We start from the raw sequence: 20807 nt of genomic DNA on the forward strand, positions 1-20807 counted from the left end.
AGAAGTACAATATACACCTGTAGATTCTTTCAAATTCTCTAAAGATGTAAAATTGAGAAATAGCATTATCTGTGTGGTTATATTCTTTCATGTATGCATATCAAAGAAATATCAGAAAATTCTAGTTTCAGTGTAGTATGAGGAAAAAGCATGTACTTTAGGATTCACAGAACCTTGATGCCAGCACTTAGCTCTTTCATTGGTTAAGTGTCTGTGACCTTGAGCAAGTGGCTTCTTTTTGGGTGTTGTTTGGAAAATAGAGAAGATTGTTCTGTTCACAGAGGTTTTGTGAGGATTAAATGACATCAAGTACAGAAAGGACTTAGAAAATTTCCTTGTTCATAGGAAGCAATTAGTAAATGGTTGTCATTAATATAATTTCATTCCAATACTGAAATATAAAGTAAAAACCTGTAAGTCATACTTAATTCACGTTATAAGTTAATGTATTAACATAATACGTATACAGAACTTGAAATTAGATCAACCCTAGAACCATTTGATTTTGTTTATTTTTTCTCCTTTGAGTTGTGTTGTAAGTCTTTAGTTGGTTTATAGAAAAGCTGGGGATTACACTATAGCTTTTTTTTAAACCCAGGATTCTCTGTGTCATCAAGGTGTTCAATAAAATAAAGAAATGAACAAAAATTGATTTCTTATTTACAACGTGAAATTATTAAACACTTGATGCACTTTTTTCCCTATTCTTTTGCACTGTATTATTCTCTTATCTAAATTGATGATCACAGTATTTTTTTTTTTAACTAAGGAGCACCATTTGATTTATACCACCACATTCTACCTCTCCCTAAATATTGTTATTAGCAACTAAATATTATTTTACTTTCTTGAGCATTTGGTAATGCCTAAAATCAGTGGTTACTTTGCCTTTGTTCTGTTACCCTAACAGGTACTGCTTTTTTCAGGTGTTTGTTTTTTTCCTAGTTTATCTGCTTATAAAATGCTTTAAGCAAACTTCAGAAGTTACCCCCTTGTCATGTGTCTATGTTCTTCTAATTCCCTCCATCTGGGTTTCAGAGTTGGTGGTGGTCTGAAGTGCTTGGTGAGGCAGGTGAAGACATGTTGTACCTTTAGCCTCACCTTCCCTGGTCTCTGTGATTGCTGATGGCTATGATTCCGAGTAGGGACAGGGGTCCCTGGCGAATACAAAACGGTGCTTTCAGGTATGAGGTAGAAGAGGGAATATCTTTGCTCGGTGAGGGACAAAGCCTCCCTGGGGGTTCTGATGAGCATTCTTCCTTTTCCCTTCGTTGAGAATCACTGATGCAGAAAAAAGAAAGAGGAACAAGTCCTTCTGCTGCCTCAGTTGTGATTTCAGCTTTGGAACGCTGGCTGGAAGGCAGAGTTTGACAGGTAATCTGTTGGCCTCTGATAGGGAAACCCAGCTCCCTTGTAATTTGGACACATTATGATGAGAACTTTTCCAACCATTTACTTGATCTTGCTCACACTTGGCAGTGTGTTTTGATTTATATATAATTATGTTTTTGTTTAATGTAATGCTGTCTTTAGCACTTTCAGATGATTCTAACCAAAATACTGAAACACTTTATAAATTAAAATGGAAAGTGCAAACGTCATCTTGTTAAAGACCAGACATCTGACAAATCTAGCCGCCTTTGTGTCTATAATCTAATTTTCATGTTCTTTTAGTAAACTTTAGAAACTGTTTGACAAAACTTGCCTTTTAATTTCTTGATGGTTAAACTCAACAGGGAACAAAGTAGTTACACAGTTATTTGTCAGTGACACACCGTGGCCACTGTATTCTCTTTGCCATCTGCCCACATTTCAACTAGGGGCCTCTAAGCCGAAGTAACTAGTTATCTTACATAAGCCCAGAGGAGCTATGATGAACTTCATAAACTAAGCAGAGCAGTGATTACCCACAGCACTTTATCTGTAACAGCGTTCTTCATCAGGCTGAGTGGTGCTGCTTTTAGCAGAGACGAGAACCCCAGAAAACAGGTCTCAGAGCCAGCAGGATAGGGAGCCTGCACTGTTTTCTGGTTATTTTTTCTTTCTGTCATCTTTCACTATCCTCTCTTCATTTTTTCCCCCCAAATCAGTCATACTTAAAGTTAAATGTTAGTTTTACATTATATTCCAGGACCAAAAATAAGTGATATTACACGTGTCTTCTATTTTGGGGTATTCTAGCATGGCTGTATTTTATTACTGATGCCCATCAAGATCTTCATTATAATAACATTAATTATAACAACCACAATGATTCCCTTTTATTGACATTGATTACGTGCTAAATTCTCTACTGAACATTTTATTTAGTTCTAAGATGATTCTGTGGATGCGTTTTATTATGAGCGCTGTTTCACAGACGAAGAAACTGAGGTGTTAAGAGGTTAAATGTGAAATGACATTTGGCAAAAACCAAGTACCACTTCCTCTCCTTTAAGACCTGACATTTTTGTTTGGAGGTTACTCATTATATAATTGAGGAAGCGCCGAAAACGTGCGCATAGTGTGTATATTGTGAAGTTTATAGAGTATCCAAGTATTTTCTGAAATCATTATTTGAGTATCCCTAAAATGGAAATTCTGACTAATAATTATCAGCTACATTTAGCTCAGTTCTCTTTGACACATTGATTGCGCTGAAATATCGAGTATAGCTACACTGCACCCTTAGATACAAGAGGTGTAAGACAGTCTCGTTTGTCTTCTTATGGGTGGAACAGATGCATAAACTGTAACACAGATCAGATTGTGACGGTTGGTTGCTGTAATTTAGGGGGGAAATTGCAGTGGGAGCAGAGAGAATATGATGATCGATTTTTACTGGCAGGATTGGGGAAAGCTGTAGAGTTGTCACTCTGTCTCTGGATTTAACTGTTCTTGTTGAAACTTGCAATTTTAAATTAGTTCAAATTGCCATGACTACATAATTTTCCAACAAAGTCGATGTTGAATGCTGTCTGTGCACTGTGGTACATAGACCTTACTGAGTTATGGCAAAGAAGAATACTTTTAGGGTGCCTGTGTGTCGGGGAGCTATTTGAATTTTTTGTGAGAATACAGTTACCTCCATTTTTATTTTTGAGATCGATTAGATTGCATTTTTGAAAAGTATGCACATAATTGTTTCTCCATATTAATTTGTGGTTTCTTGTGGCATGAATTTGGTGCCTACTTTTTTTTTTTCCCAACATCTTTATTGAGTATAATTGCTTTACAATGTTGTGTTAGTTTCTGCTGTATAACAAAGTGAATCAGTTATATGTATACATATATCCCCATTGGTGCCTACTTCTGAAAATATTGTTTCTAGATGAGTACCCAAAGTAGAGATAGCTGCTTTCATTGTATCCATTTTGTATATTGTTGTATATATAAAGCTATAGTTTTTTTTTATTATCTTAAAGGCACTAATCATGTTTTAGTCTCTTTTTTTAATCACCTGGTATTTAGCAAAGCACCTGGTTGATAGAAGGTGATCATTTGATCACTGAATGTTTGTGAATGAATATTAAAATATGGTGTTATAAACGTAGGTTCAGGCTTCATTGTATATTTCTTGCTTTCAGGCCAGGCTTCACATCCTTCACAACACACGCAGTGCTTTTTTCCTTCTAAAATTTAACTGCATCAGTCACTCCACTACTTAAAACTCCTGTCTGGTTTCTCATTACTTGAAAGATGAAGTCCAGTTTTGTGCATGGCTTACTGCCCACTTCACGATGTGACCTTGCTCAGCTTAGCCTCAAACTTCTCAAGGGACATATTCCCCCTTAAAGATTTAGCCATTTCATTTGTGTGTCCTCCACCCTCAATGGAAGTGCCCTTTCCTTTTCCCCAGTTAAAGTGCTTATCACCTTATTGTAAATATTCATTCACTTGTATGACTCTTTGGAACAAATTGAAGATGATTTCTGCCTTGATATATTTATACTGTTCATCTTTTAAATACTAGAGTTTGACCGATAGTAGATCAAAAAATGCTTGTCTAATGATTGTGTACTGTCCTCAGTATTCCGCAGAAAGTCAGACATTAATTCTAACATTTAGTATACTATTTTCTAAGTGGTTTTGACTGTTGTATATACACAACTTTAATTTCATACTGACACAGTCTGTATAGGTAATTAATAAAAATAACTATTAGTTTCCTATTGCTACTGGTACAAATTACCACAAACTTAAAGGCTTAAAACAACACAAATTTATTGTCTTACAGTTCTGGAAGTCAGAAGTCTGAAATAGGTCTCAGAGACTAAAGTGCTGGCAGGGATGCTTTCCTTTTGGAGGCAGAAGAATCTGGAGGGGAGAATCTCTTCCTTGCCTTCTCCAGCTTCTGGAGGCTGCCTGCATTTCTCAGCGTGTGGCTCCCTTCCAGCAACTTATCTCTTTGACATCTGTTTCTAGTCTTCTGTCTCCTTTTCTGACTCCCTTGCATCTCTCCCTCCCTTATAAGGACCCTTGTGATTACATTGGTCTCACTGGGATAATCCAGGATAATCTATCTCAAGATCCTTAATCACACCTGCAAAGTCCTTTTTGCTCTGTAAGGTAGTGAGGATTAGAACATGGACATCTTTGAGAGGAGGCGTTATTCTGCCTATCACACTGATTAAACTCTCTTAAAAACTTACTTGTTTTCCTAAACAGGCAACAGAGCAGAAATAGTAATTGACAGAAAGAAGAATAGATTAAGGGATGGGTTCTAAGCACCCACATGTGAAGTATTTATCTATTTATACCAAGATTTAGACATAGCAGTGGTTTATAATTTCTGTTAAATACTCTTCATACTAGACAACCTTATAATTTCATATAATTAATGTATTACCTTTGAGTGAGCAGTATGATTTGCATTGGAGAAAGAACACGAGGTTAAAAGATCAAGCATATTAGGCTTTCAGCGTTAGGAGTAGCACATTCAGGCTGGTGACAAAGTATTAAATATGAACTGTTAAAAATAAAAAACATAAATTTTATCACGGTACTTGGCCTTAAATGAATGCAAATCAACATAAGATATTGTAAGAGCTAAAATTTATATATAAAATTTAGCATGAAGATGTTTAGATATGGCAAATTTCACTTAAAGTTTCCATCAAGAAACTGGAAATCGGGGCTTCCCTTGGTGGCGCAGTGGTTGGGAGTCCGCCTGCCAAGGCAGGGGACGCGGGTTTGTGCCCCGGTCCGGGAGGATCCCACATGCCGCGGAGCGGTTGGGCCCGTGAGCCATGGCCGCTGGGCCTGCACATTTGGGGCCTGTGCTCCGCGACGGGAGGGGCCACAGCAGTGAAAGGCCCGTATAACGCAAAAAAAAAAAAAAGAAACTGGAAACCTCTTGGGTGAAGAGCAAGGCTATTTTTCTAGAGATTTTCTCTATGGGAAATATATTTATAGAACTTTCAAATAGAAGCTTTAATAGTTATGTTGCTTGAGCTTATCTATAGCTGCAGCAACTAAGCTCTTTGCTCTCAAAATATATGGTGCACAAAATGCTATAGAGTATTAAACATTTGGTACTAAAAACTGTAGCTCTCCACTCAAATTACCTCAAACCATAAACATTTTTATCTCATATCTTATGCCCTTTTTACTATACAGGCACATAGCTGTATGAAACTACTTCTGCATTTTCTAAAATATGAATCTAAGGGAATTGGATTAGCCACTGTTTATCTGCAGTGGATGAAGTTGACATTAAACTGTTACAAAGAATAAGTGAAGAGATATGTCATGCTTTTGGATGAAAGGCTTAACATTGTAAAAGTGTTCTGAAATATTTTACTGTTTGTAACTTTCAGTGTTATATGGCCTTCCATGTGCTTGCCTTTTAGTTTTTAAAATTTTTAACAGACATGTTGATAGCATTTATTCTTTTCTTTTTAACTGGAGTGTAGTTGCTTTACAATATTGTGTTAGTTTATACTGTACAGCAAAATGAATCAGCTATACGTATACATATATCCCCTCTTTTTGGATTTCCTTCTCATTTAGGTCACCACAGAGCATTGAGTAGAGTTCCCTGTGCTATACAGTAAGTTCTCATTAGTTATCTATTTTATACATAGTGTCAATAGTGTATACATGTCAATCCCCATCTCCCAATTCATACCACCCCCTCCTTCCCCCTTGGTATCCATACGTTTGTTCTCTACATCTGTGTCTCTGTTAGATCTACCATTGTCTTGTTTTGTTTTTTTTTTTTTGGCTGCGTTGGGTCTTTGCTGCAGCTTGCGGGCTTTCTCTAGTTGCGGCGAGCAGGGGCTACTCTTCGTTGGGATGTGTGGGCTTCTCATTGCGGTGGCTTCTCTTGTTGCGGAGCATGGGCTCTAGGCACGCGGGCCTCAGTAGTTGCAGTGTGCAGGCTCAGTGGTTGCAGCATGCTGGCTCTGGAGCGCACGGGCTTCAGTAGTTGCAGCGCATGGCTCAGTAGTTGTGGCACACGGGCTTAGTTGCTCCGCAGCATGTGGGATTTTCCCGGACCAGGGCTCGAACCCGTGTCCCCTGCATTGGCAGGCGGATTCTTAACCACTGCACCACCAGGGAAGTCCCTAGATCTCTACCATTGTTATAGAATTCAGCTGCAAGGTTGATAGCTACGCTTCCTAAAAAAAAAGGTGCCTTGAAGGATGTTGATTGGATTTGCGCCATTTTTCATTTTCCCATCTTTAGGCAGTTACAAGTGACTAGGCTTTCTTAAGGTCGGTATTTCAAAGCAGCTAATATTCAAAGGCATGTTTCTAAAGAAAACTGAACTTAAGCATTGCTCAAATAAATTGGAATGTGTTTTCTTTAATGGTCAAATTAATAGAGATGCTTATTTGCTTTAGTCTTTATCAGTTGTAAGTTTCCAGTAGTTCCCAGGAAATTTTAATAGACTATGCACAGCTTCAAGAGGAAAGCTTGACTGTGAAAATTCAGTAGATGGAAGTTGTCTTTTGAAAGAACAGTTCAGCATCATTTTAATTATTGGATAAAGCAGAGTGATAAAAAGTTTATGAAATTAGTAAATTGGGGTGTGATGGAAAAGTGTGCAGATTTTCTTTTTGCCATGTTAGTTTAGCTTTTTTGAATATATTCTAGGCTAACATCATTTCCCCCAAATTACGATAATTGCAGATATATTTTCTCTAAAATTGTTTAGAAAAGATTTTTTAAAACAGGTTTATAAATGATTTGTAGCACAAGTGGAGAACTTTAGGCAGCCCTCTGCCAGCAACCAGAAAGAGTTAAGGTATCTTCCAGTAGTTCACAGGGAATAGTAGCAACTTCTCACTGATTAGGTCAGGACCTCTAACAGCCTGCTCAGTTTTATAGAGGAATTAGCTGCTACTGGTGAGTTAGCTATTCTCTGAGAGTCTGTTATCCACTGGAGAACTTTTAACTTTTTAGTGTATCAAATCTGAAAAGTTGCATGTTGGTGTTTTGTGGAAGAGTTAGAAATAACCCCACATTTTTTACTGACTGTAATGAGAATATAACTTCAAGGAATTTACCCCAAGGGAATAATATTCCTGTTGGACTTAAGGAATGTGTATACTTTCGCCAACTGAAGTAGAGTTTAAAAAAATTACTTTTAAAAAACCTTTTCATTTGTTTTGAAATAATTTCAGACTTACAGAAACATTAAAAAATTACAAAGAACTTTAATATTCCTTTTGCTCAGATTTCCCATTTGTTAACTTTTTTTTGCCAAATTTGCCTTATAATTCTCTCTTTATATATTTTAAAATATTTTAATGAAATTTTTGAACTATTTGAGAGCAAGTTGCAGATGTGATGCTCTACTACCCAATTAATATTTGTGTGTTTTTCCTAGAAACAGACACCACTATAGAACAGAAGTGCTAGCATCAAAATCAGAAAATTAACATTGATCTATTATTACCATTTAATCCACAGACTTCATTCAGATTTCATCCATGATCTCCATAATACCCTTCATAGGTCCAGGATCCATATCCAATGTCTCTCTAGTCTCCTTCAATCTGGAGTAGTTCCTTAATCTTTTCTTCTCTTTTATTACCTTCACAGTTTTACAAAGCATCGTTCACTTTTTGAAGAGGCCAGTTATTCTGTAGGATGTCTCTCAATTTGGGTTTGACTGATATTTCCTCATGATTAGATTCAATTTATGCATTTTTGGAAGGAATACCACAGACATGTGTCCTTCGTCATATCCAGAGGCACAAGATGTTGATTTGTCCCATAGCTGGTGATGCTGACTTTTATCACTTGGTTGAGGTAGTGCCTGCCAGGTTTCTCTAGGATAAAGTTAGTAAGAATTTTGTACTTGTCAATTAATCATAAATATATTGTGAGGAGATAACTTTTCAGACTTTTACCCATTAGCATTCATTGATGATTCTTACCGGAATCCATTATTACTATAATGGCTGTGAAATGGTAATTTTTTTTATTCCATCATTCTATCTTCAGGAATTAGTTGGCATTCTGTATCAAGTAGAGCTATATTCTATCTATCTATCTATCTATCTATCTATCTATCTATCTATCATCTATCTATCTAATCTTTCTGTTTTTCTACCAGTGTGAATTCATGGATTTCTATTTTGCGCAATGGGCTATAATCTGTTACTGACATTATTATTTTGGAGGTTGGCTTGTCTCAGATTTGGCCATTACAACTCCTTCACACTGACTTCTCTCTCATTTTAGATGCCCCCATCATTCTTTGCGTGCTTTATTCTGGCACAAAGGCATGTTTCAGGCTCATTTACCCTCCCCAGCCTGGGAATCAGCCATTTCTTCAAGGAGACCCAGATTCTTGTGGTGGTGAATGGTGTTCAGAAACCAAGACCTGGACATTTGGTGTGCTCATTGCTCCTGGGTGTCATAGCTTCTAGGATCTCTCAGCAGACAGACTTATAAAATATATGTATGTATGTGTTGTCTTAGTCAATTCAGGCTATTATGACAGAATACCACTGACTGGATGGCTTAAACAACAAACATTTATTTTTCAGAGTTCTGGAGGCTGGGAAGTCCAAGATCCAGGTGCTGGTAGATATGGTGTCTGGAGAGAGCCCTCCTTCCGATTTGTTATATCCTCACATGGTGGATAGGGGTGTGTGTGTGGGAGAGAGAGAGAGAGAGAGAGAGAGAGAGAGAGAGAGGGAAGGAGAGAGAACTCTTTTGTTTTCTTAAGGGCACAAATCCCATCATGAGGACTTCACCCTCATGGCCTCATCTGAACTTAATAACCTACCAAGGGCCATATCTCCGAATAACATCCCTTTGGGGTTTAGGGCTTCAACATGTGAATTTTCAGGGGACACAATTCAGTCCATAGCATGCATACACATTTATATACATCTATTTCTGTGCCTATATATTTTTCTTGTTTCTTAAAAACTATGAGTTTTTAATATTATTAAAGATATTTATTGATATTAAAACCATACGTTCACACTGATACTTCCAATTCCAACCCAACACCGCAGATTATTCTATATTCCCATTTTAATTTGTTACTCCCTTTTTCATCAGTGGGAAACCTGTCTTTCCTTATCCTCAACTGTTTATATTCTCAAATATTGACATACTTGCTTAATCTCCGTGTATGTAACAAACCTTCTAAATGAGTTGGGTGCTTTCTTAGTCCTCACCATGTAGTCTCCTGATCACACGTGATACCTCTTCAGTCCCAGCCAGACTGGCCAAAGCTTCAGCCCCAATGAACATGTCAGATATGCCAGCCAAGTCGAGGGTCATTTTGGCAACTGCACATGGATTGGCAAATGCATAAGGAATGAGATACTATTGCTGTTTTCTGTGGCATGTTTATACTAGTTGCATTGAGATACTTAGTCTCACATTTTTAAAGTAAGTATAGAGACAACATGATGTCCTTGTCATAGAGTTTATTGCTTGCCTTAGCATTTTAATCTCATATTTAAAGGTTGTAAAGATCAAATTAGAAACCCCTGTTAGAGTTTTTAATTGATGAAATCTTCTTTTGGAGTTGTCATTAAAGAATCATGTTATGTCTCTATGTGAAGAGGTTTTGATTATATCACTGATATCAGAATATTTTTTAGATGTAATTTTGTATGTTTTTTTCTCTCCTCTTTATGTGGTAAATGTAACTAGAAGTAATGAAAGTAACCATTTTTAGTTCTGTGAAGTTCTCTGAAATTTTTCATTCTATAGATTTAAAAATATACAACATCTCACATTCTTTTTTAGATTGAATCTGCATTATTAAAATGTTTTGCAGTCTTATATATTAAATATTTTTTAGTTATCTGTTTGAAGCTTTTCAATTCGCCATTGAGTCTCTGTTACCTTGTAGTGTGAGCCCGTGTAATACAGTATTATATACGGTATACTATATGAGTCAAATACATTAGGAAATATCTCTCTCTCCTGCAGGTAATTTATTTACTGGATTAAAGAACATTCATTGCCTTTACCTTACACTTATACACCTCAGTGTTTGTAAAAGAGGAAAAAATGTTGCATTTTCATGCCTTAACAAGGGAACGTGGATTGTTTTTATTTTATGACTTATGCTGTCTATAGTCTTCATGCTTTGATGAAAATATTAGGACAGAAGTGGGAACAGATTGTGCAAAGAATCTATAAGTTCTTTTAAAAATTTCCACTTCCACATATACTTAAAAGTACAGTACTAGATAATAGGGCAGTATGGTTCATAGCATGTTCTGGGTAAGTGGACAGGAGTAGCTTCCTGTCTTCTCCATCGTGTAGGAGAGACTAGGCTGAGGAATGCCACCAGTCCCTGAGATAGATGCAGTTGAATGGTGGCAAAATGCATGGCAAGGAAAGGGACTCACGCATACAAGGTACTCATATTTACTGAATGGCATGGAATGGTAGGTGAGATTTGAGGCAATTAAATGTAAGTACGTTCTATTTTTTTTCAGTTATTTGTGCTGATCTTTATGAGAGGCAGCATGCAAGGAATATACACAGGCATGATTTTCACTGCTTCCTCCACTTCTTGCTCTGTGTCCTTTACAGGCTAAGTCTTCAATCTCAGTTTACTTATCCGTAGAAGGAAGATGATAATACCAACCGTATGGTGTGTTTATGAGGATATAGAAAGTATGTCCGACGCAAAAATAGTAGTTAGCCTTTTCTGCATCTTTACTTGTAAACAGTTTATGTCTTAATGACACCTTGTGAATTGCTCTTACTGTGCCATTTTCATTTTTATCTAAAAGTGGCTGTGTAGGCCCACACCACCGCCCTCCCCCCAGCCAAACTTCAGCTTCCCATATAGTGCTAGCCGAGTGCTGGTAACTCTGTCCTTGGTGTCATCCATAATACTCTTCTCTGCCTCATCTATGATGTTTCATTTCTCTGGGTGGTTGTTGACATTCCTGCTGTGTCATGGTCATCATTGTTTTGTCTGTTCAGGACCACAGTCAGCTGCAGGAAACCCATGCCTCAGAACTTCTGGTTGTAGTGAAGCTTGCAGTCACAGTTCCTCCTGGTCCCAGGGCTGGAGAACCTCTTCTGGGCAGTTAGCACACTTACACCTTGGCCACAGTGCTTGCTCTGGGGGTGGCCAGACCAGGTAAAGCTCTTCTCTTCATGCTGTTTCACATGTGAGCCCATCCTCTTCTATGACAGGGCTGGAAGGGCCCCCTGCAGCCAAGAGGGAAGGAAGCCAAAGGTGGTAAGAGATGGAGGGTCCCTGGTTTCAGCTGTCTATAAGGCCAATTCTGTACTGACACTTTCTTGTTAAACAAAGAAAATGAGTTCTCTTTATTTGCTTAAGCCAGTTTGCGTCGGGTTTGTGCCACTTTTCACCAGAGAATATGGGATTTGCCTGGAATCTTTCTCTCTCCCACTCCAGTTGACATTTTACTCATGTAATAGGCTCACTTCAAGCTAATTCAATTCTTCTAAAAAGTCTATTCTTAACCCTTAGACTGAACCAAGTTGCCTTTCTCTTTTCACAGTTGCTCTCAGTACTGCTTTCTTAATACTTAGCACATTATTTTGAAATTTCTATGTGCACAAGTCTATGTTTTCCACTATATTCTGTTCCTGGAATATAAATAGTCTGAGCCCTTAGTACCAATACAGATTCAAGCACACTGTAGATTCTCAATAATTGTTTGTTTAATTTGCTGAACAACAAGGGAAGGATTTCCCTACTGCTAATTATATGTGAATAGTTCCTTAATAAAGATCTTTGGTAACAAGAATGCAGCATAAAATTCCCTTTGTTATCATTACAGCTGTTGCTTAACTCTGATCATTAGAGTAATGATGATCATTTAGAAAATTTAGAAAATGTACCAAAAATCTTCCTATAATCCTACCACCCATATGCTTGATAGACTTATGACATCTGTTTCCTCAGAGTTCTCAAGACTGAAAATTGCGTAGAAACAAAACCAACACTCAGATTGCTCATAATAATCTGTACACATTATTCCTTGCTTCTACAAATCAACTAGCAAATTCCATCAGTTATAATTTCTAGGCCATCTTTTATAATTGATTGTTTAGAAGTATTTAGGAAAGCTTTTCAAAGCCCATGACAACCTCGTTTCACTTTTAGTCTCTCTGGGACACACCCAGAATTAGCTTAGCTTAAGCTTGCTATGGGTATTCATTTGCCAGGGTTCCCCAGGAGCTAAGTTTGAGTCCAGCTCATTTTAAGCCACCAGGCTTCGGTTCACCTTGTTTTTGAATTAGGATCAGCAAGAATTTTCTCAGTTACGGAACAGAATTGTGGGGAGTAGTGTGCGAAGACAAGTTTGAGCAATCACACCCAGGGATGGAACCACAGTGACCGTATTAAAGGGAGGAGTGGGTGGAGAGAGGGGGGGGGTGCTATGCCTTAGCATGCACCCAGATCAAATGGGACATAAAGGAATGCAGGATGCAAAACAGAAACAGCCATCTGTATGTATGGTAAACATTTGGTAAGATGTGATTTCTCCATCTTCCTCCTGATAAGCTGGGGTACTAAACTGATGTAAGACAATAACACAGCAAGAAAAACCCTTGTAACGACCTCTTCCCTAAATTCAGGTAGTGATCCTTTGGTTATACCTGGAAAGAAGATGGGGCTCTAAGAAAGAAAAGATATTTTAGCGTGTGTGTTTAGGTGAGGTGAGGGAGCAATGTAGACTCTTTGAAAAATGGCCTCTTTAATTTAGAATTCACAAAATCCCATTTATTTAATTTTGAAGCAGTGAAAGTGCTAAATTAAACTCCATTTTCAGAATAGAAGGTGTTCAGCCTTTAAAGACATGTGCATTTCAGAGTGAGAAAGGAATGTCTTCCAACTTAAAGTGTAATTTTTGTCATCTCTTTATCCAGATTATAGAGTAAATTTTGTAATTTCTGGTTACAGAGTAAATCTGTGGTGAGATATAGCTACAGATACTATGAGAATGTTCTGTGTAAACTCAGATTCTCCACTGTCATGTGCATTTGTCATAATTTTATCATGTTCACCAGGGTGCTTGCTACGTACAATAATGAATAAATTGTCCTGCTCAGTTGTCTGGAGATTTAGAGTGAAATACCTTTAACCAATATTGCGCATTCTGTATGGGCTAAGTTGAGGTTTCCTCCTTTTCCATATGGGTATTTTGGGGAATACTTTATTGTGTAGATTACAAAATTAATCTAAAAATCTATTCATTCTGTTCAAGTTCTTCAGGACTCCCCCATTCTCTGAAGTTCTGTGGGTTCTTGGTCTATGGTTTTTCTGAGTTTGTCTTTGCATTTCACAGTTGTCTTAGGCCATTCAGGCTACTATAACAAGGATACCATAGACTGGGTGGCTTATAAACAACAGAAATCTTTTTCTTGCAATTTGGGGGCTGTTAAGTCCAAGATCAGGGTGGTGGTAGATTCATTGTTTGCCACTTCCTGGTTCATAGGTGGCTGTCTTCTTACTGTAACCTCCCATGGCAGAAAGTGTGAGGGACCTCTCTGGGGTCTCCCAGGGCACTAATCTCATTCATGGGAGCCAAGCCCTCATGACCTAATCACCTCCCAAATATACATCATGTTGAGGGATTAGGTTTCAACATATGAATTTGGAGGGGGCACCAACATTTAGTTTATAGCAAGTATGATACGGTTTTCTTCCCCCATTTTTTCTGGTTTGCCCCAGATATTTTCTTTTTTCTTTTTCCTTCTTCTTTTTAGGAGCAGTTATCCATAAATAGATTTAAAAAGTGTTTGGGGATCATCTAAATGGATAACTTTAATTTTATTTTACCAAGGATTTCTTGTGAAGAAAAATTGTTATAGACTTTCTTATCTGACAGAAGTATAAATGTCTGGGCGTGGAAGTCCTGGCAGATAGCACCACAGTTGTCAAGCCTTGAAGCCTTAGATGTGCAAGGTCAGACCAGAAGATCCTGAAAGCGCTGGGTTAACCCTGGATCGCTGTTTTGTAAACACACCCCAGAAGTTCTGTACCACATTAGGACCTTGGGTTTATTAATTGAGCTGTGGAACTGGAGTCTTCTTGTCATCAGATGAAAGTAAGATTTCCTTTCAGTGATAGAGATTATGGAGGGGGAAGTTTGCTTTATCTTCTCTGGGCTATTGATTTCCATACTGACTTACTTTGAAGAGTAGGGTAAGACATTTATAAACATTTAACTTTGTTTGCTATGTTACCTGAAAGAAAAAATCTTCAAGCCTGAGGATGTCATAGATATGAAATATTAATGGTAACTTAAAACATCCAATATAAACTGTTAAAAGATATTGATTCTTTTTGATCAGATACTTCACTGACTTTATAGATTCTTACTGTGCAAATGTGGTTTTCCTGAATCTATGTGCTCTACTCATATACAGTTTTCTTTAGACATGGGCATGGGATAACAATTTAGGACTTAACCCAAGCATCATTAAAATTCGAGTATTTCTCTTTGACAGTCTGTCTTAATCTGCTTCAACTCTAGAAAGAGATGAAAGTAGTGGCTAATATGTTTGGATATGATTTTTAAAGCACTTTTGTATAAATCATGTCATATGAAGCTCACAACTGCCTGGTAAGTAGTCATGACAGATGTCTTTATCTCAATTTTACAGATATGAAAATAGCTTTTGTCTGAGAGTTAAATATAATGCTAAAGATCACACAGCAGCTTTAGAGACAGCTTTGAGATTAGAACACAGGATTCTTGCTTGGCTTGATTTTTTTTCTTTCAATAAATGATGTTCCTCTACAATGGAGACTATTAATTTTATGGAAAGATATTAAATGTCACAATAAATTGCAACATAGGACTTTTTTAAATAACCAGTTTCTGTAAACATGGATAACTTGACTTGATTTATTGACATTTGATTAAAAGGGTGGTATAATCATTTTCACTTTGGAGTTTTAGGAGGCAGTGTTCGTGGCATGATCAGTGTTGAGGTTTGTAGTGAAAATGTGTTCCCTTTGTTATGTATCAATAGTACCTCCCCACTCGATCTGGCGTTTAAGATTTTTACCTAATGAAAGAAGTGACCAGGGGATAGTGGCTAGAAGCTGCAGATGCAGGATTGTAGAATTCTGGTGTGACATCTGTAATTGCTCTGTAGCTTTAGAATTGCATTTTTCCACCTTGAAAGGGTTAAGGCGGAAAATCTGAAATCTGTCCCTTGACCATTTCATTTGTTCATCTGTCAATCCCTTTAAGAAGCACTTAATTTTTTTAATGTGATAATTCCTCCACTCAATTTAGTATTTTCTCTTAGGCTTATTTGTAAAAAAAAAAAGGGATTTCCTTAGTTTCTTTTTAAAAGATTTTATTTTATTCAGATATAGTTGATTTACAATGTAGTGTTCATTTCTGCTGTACAGCAAAGCGAATCAGTTATACATACATACACACATATATATATTCTTTTTTTCATATATATATTCTTTTTCATATTCTTTTCCATTATGGTTTATCACAGGTATCGAATACAGTTCCCTGTGCTATATAGTAGGACCTTGCTGTTAATCCATTCTATATATATAGTTTGCATCTTTTTTAATTTTTTAATTTAATTTAATTTATTTTTTTATACAGCCGGTTCTCATTAGTTATACATATTAGTGTATACATGTCAATCCCAGTCTCGCAATTCATCCCACCACCACCTCCGCCACTTTCCCCCTTTGGTGTCCATATGTTTGTTCTCTACATCTGTGTCTCTATTTCTGCCCTGCATAGTTTGCATCTTCTAATTCCAAACTCTCAACCTATCCCTCCCCTACCCGCTCTCCCCCTTGGCAACCACATGTCTGTTCTCTATGTCTGTGAGTCTGTTTCGTAGGTAAGTTCATTTGTGTCATATTTTAGATTCCACGTGTGAGTGATATCATGTGGTATTTGTCTTTCTCTTTCTGACTTACTTCACTTAATATGATAATCTTCTCAGTTTCTGATTTGGTATGAATATATTCTCTTGAGACCATCTTTTCCAGTTATCAGATAGTTCCTCTTCAGAATATGTAAAACAATAATTAATATTTTAGGTTGCTCAGAATACTCTTAGATTACTATTAATTAAAATTTACAGCCATGAATATCATACTTATGGTTAGTGAGCCCTCCTCTAAAAGTCACATAATACCTCAGTTTTTTTTTTTTTGCGGTACGCGGGCCTCTCACTGCTGTGGCCTCTCCCGTTGCGGAGCACAGGCTCCGGACGCGCAGGCTCAGCGCCCATGGCTCACGGGCCCAGCTGCTCCGCGGCGTGTGGGATCTTCCCGGGGAAGGACCCGTTTCCCCTGCATCGGCAGGCGGACTCTCAACCACTGCGCCACCAGGGAAGGCCAATACCTCGGTTTTGAGAGCTGAATTTTTTATCACCAGACAGATAATTTAAACAAAATCAATACTTAACAATATATATCAAAATTTAATTGTCCCCAGACTTTTCAGTTTGCTTTATTTTTTCATTATTATAGTTTCTGATATATTCTGTATGATATACCTTTTATTAAGTTGAAAAATGGGACTGGAAAATGAGTATTGGCCATTAAACAATAAGAAACATTAGATTTTATGTCTTACGTACAGTTTTTGTAGAAACCGGCTTAACTTCTTGGGCACAGTGAAGTGGAACCGGTTCTTCATTGGTCATAAGGTGAAAAAACCAAAACAGGACATTTACAGCCAGTAGCAAGAGGGAGCCTGCCAGTGGAGAGCTGGTATTTGAAGGTTTTTTTCCCAGCAGTCTGGAATACAGGTATCCCTAGTTAACTAAAGGTACTTTATCCACACCAAGGAACTGAATAGATTTGGATAGTCAAGGGTATTTGTCTTTTTTTTTTTTATAAATGTATTTATTTTATTTATTTATGACTGTGTTGGGTCTTCGTTGCTGTGTGCAGGCTTTTTCCAGTTGTGTCGAGCGGGGGCTGCTCTTCATTGCGGTGCGCGGGCTTCTCATTATGGTGGTTTCTCTTGTTGCGGAGCATGGGCTCTAGGTGTGTGGGCTTCAGTAGTTGTGGCATGTGAGCTCAGTAGTTGTGGCTCACCGGCTGTAGAGTGCAGGCTCAGTAGTTGTGGCGCACGGGCTTAGTTGCTCCGCGGCTTGTGGGATCTTCCTGGACCAGGGCTTGAACCAGTGTCCCCTGCATTGGCAGGCAGATTCTTAACCACTGAGCCACCAGGGAAGCCCTGGCTTTTATGTTAAATTTTTTTTTTTATTGAAGTATAGTTGATAGAAAATATAAGTTACAGACGTACAATATAGCGACTTGCAGTTTTTAAAGGTTATACTCCATTTATAGTTATTATAAAATATCGGCTATATTCCCCGTATTGTACAATGTATCCTTGTAGCTTATTTATTTTATACATAGTAGTTTGTACCTCTTAATTCCTTACCCCTATCTTGCCCCTCCCCTCTTCCCTCTCCCCACTGGTGACCACTAGTTTGTTCTCTGTGAGTCTGCTTCTTTTTAGTTATAGTCATTAGTTTGTTGTATTTTTTATATTCCATGTATAAGTGATATCATACAGTATTTGTCTTTTCTCTGTCTGACTTATTTCACTTAGCATGATACCTTCCAAGTCCATCCATGTTACTGCAAATGGCAATATTTCGTTCTTTTTTATGGCCAAGTAGTATTCTATTGTATATATGTACTAAATCTTCTTTATCCATTCATCTGTTGATGGACACTTAAGTTGCTTCCATACCTTGGCAATTGTAAACAGTGCTGCTATGAACATTGGGGTGCATGTATCTTTTTGAAATATTGTTTTTGTGTTTTTTTTGGATATATGCCCAAGAGTGGAATTGCTGGATTATATGGTAGCTCTATTTTTAGCTTTTTGAGGAAGCTTCATACTGTTCTCCACAGTGGCTGCACCAATTTACATTCCCACCAACAGTGCATGAGGGTTCCCTTTTCTCCACATTCTCACCAACATTTGTTATTTGTGTTCTTCATTCCGTGTGATCGTAAATGATGAACCTGTGAAAGAATATAAAGATGCATGCATATCTGCTCTTTTCCATCCATGACCTTTGATAATGGACATGACCATCAATATGAGTAAATGTCTTATGCCTCTTTGCATTTTCTTCCTCTAAGTTTAGGCATTTGTATATCATTTCTAAGCATACATCCACACATATGCAAAAGCACACAAAATGCTAAGTTTGAGCAAATTGCTGTTACAATATTTCTTTCCTTCCTTTTTTAAAAAATTTTTTTATTGGAGTATAGTTGATTTACAATGTTGTGTTTGTTTCAGGTGTACAGCAGAGTGAATCAGTTATACATATACATATATTCACTCTTTTTAAATATTTATTTATTTATTTATTATTTTTTGTGGTACGCGGGCCTCTCACTGCTGTGGCCTCTCCCGCTGCAGAGCACAGGCTCCGGACGCGCAGGCTCAGCGGCCATGGCCCATGGGTACAGCCGCTCCGCGGCATGTGGTATCTTCCCGAACCGGGGCACGAGCCCGTGTCCCCTGCATCGGCAGGCGGACTCTCAACCACTGCGCCACCAGGGAAGCCCTAGTCACTCTTTTTTTAGATTCTTTTCCCATATAGGCTATTGCAGAGCATTGAGTAGAGTTCCCTCTGCTATACAGTAAGTCCTTATTAGTTATCTATTTTACATATGGTACTGTGTATATGTCAATCCCAACCTTCCAATTTATCCCTCCCCTCACCGCCTGGTAACCATAAGTTTGTTTTCTACATCTGTGACTGTTGTGACATTTCTTGATACTCAAACTACGAATAGGGTTCTGATGTCTGTTACAGGCTTCATTCTTTTCTAGCAGGTGATTTTATGGTATGAAAACATAGTGTGATGGTTTTACTTTCTCACTGATGCTTAAGAATGAAAAACCAAAAATCCTCTCATGCAAAGCTAGGATTGTCACCACTTGTGACTCCGTGTAATGGTAATCTGGACATGTGGTATGAGAGATTTTGTGATAGTTGGGTGATTCAGCAGTGGCAGCTTCCACAGTTAATTTATTCTTATCTCCAGGATGCATGGGGGTTTAGGCAGTGGGGCTCCCATCATCATTACTTCTCTGGAAGGTAGCCACTAAAGACCAAAGCTGTAATGGTTGGAAATATGGGAGCCATAGGAAAAGTGTGATGAAGGTCTCAGTGACAACTTGTGACCTCCTATTTACCTCTCCCTCAATCTGCCTGGTGGATGTTTGTGGCAAGCTTTGTTCCTTGGCAAAGACAAGGCAAAGACTTTTGTAATACTGCCTCATATGCTGTGTGACTCCATTTCAGAATGAACAAATGAGCTAATTCAGGGAACTGTGTCTCCAGAATTACTTTGGAAGAAAATTGTTTCTCACTTGTCTATTATAGTTTTGTTTCTGTTGTGTTCAGTTCCTGATTCTGTGCAGAGAGTGATTTAGCTTCTAAGAGTATTATTTTTCTTCATAAGAGTTAAATGAGACTATTATACACTGATCCCTTACTTGGTTGTTTTTCTAGAAAAGTCTAGTATAGATTCAGATCAGCAAACACCATACCAGCTTTCCAATACTTGTTATTATATATACCATTAAAAAAAGTAGGGGTAGAGCAGAAACATGCTGGAGAGGCACATAATACATATGACAATTTCCCAGGTAAATTTTCAAATTTTTCTCCTTAACAGTCTGATTCAGTCGTTAACATCAGACCTTAGTGTAGAGTGGTGCAAAACAGATACATGTCTGAGATCTGTCTCTTGAGATGAAGCATTTATACTGTAATGTGTGAGCTTTGCTTGCTTTATTCCTTGCTCTCGCCCCCCCACAAAAACCCTCCCAAACTATAATAAACAAACAGACAAACAAACAGTATTGAAGCGCTCCATTAGTAAAGCCTGTATTTTAACATCCCCTGTAAGTTTTTATACCTCTAGAGAACACCAGGTATTAAAAACCAAGTTTTATATTATTTAATACTAAGTACTAAATACTTGCTTCCTGACTTTATTTTTATGGCTCATACTCTTGTAGTCTATTCCTTATTTCAGTCCTTCTTCTTATTGCTAAACTATTAGGGGAGTGTTTCCCAAAGTGCATCAGGAATTGATTAATAGTTCACAAAATTAATTATATGAGAAAAATAATTCAGCATTTTCATTTTGCTCCTCTAAGCAACAGAAATGTAAAGATTTTTCACTTAAACAGTGAATAAAGCACTATTGTAAATGCTGTAGTGGATGCAAAGATGAGTGGGAACAGTGGTCCCAGCCCTTACGTGATCTTCAAGTCTGGAGGAGAGCGATGTTTATGAATAATTCGAGAGAGTGAATGTGGGACTAAGGGTACGTGCCCAGTGACGTCTAAATACAGAAGAAG

At 37.7% G+C, this 20807-nt stretch overlaps 1 protein-coding gene across 9 annotated transcripts in view; it reads left to right on the forward strand.

Moving 5' to 3' along the window:
* The window catches only part of TBC1D4 (TBC1 domain family member 4), a 247029-nt gene that overhangs the window by 77121 nt on the left and 149101 nt on the right, over positions 1–20807 (forward strand). The gene's annotated exons all lie outside the window — the stretch shown is intronic.

Source organism: Delphinapterus leucas, chromosome 18, assembly GCF_059928025.1.
Source record: "Delphinapterus leucas isolate spDelLeu-1000000601 "Yukka" chromosome 18, BTC_Dleu_Yukka2, whole genome shotgun sequence".
NCBI lineage: Eukaryota > Metazoa > Chordata > Mammalia > Artiodactyla > Monodontidae > Delphinapterus > Delphinapterus leucas.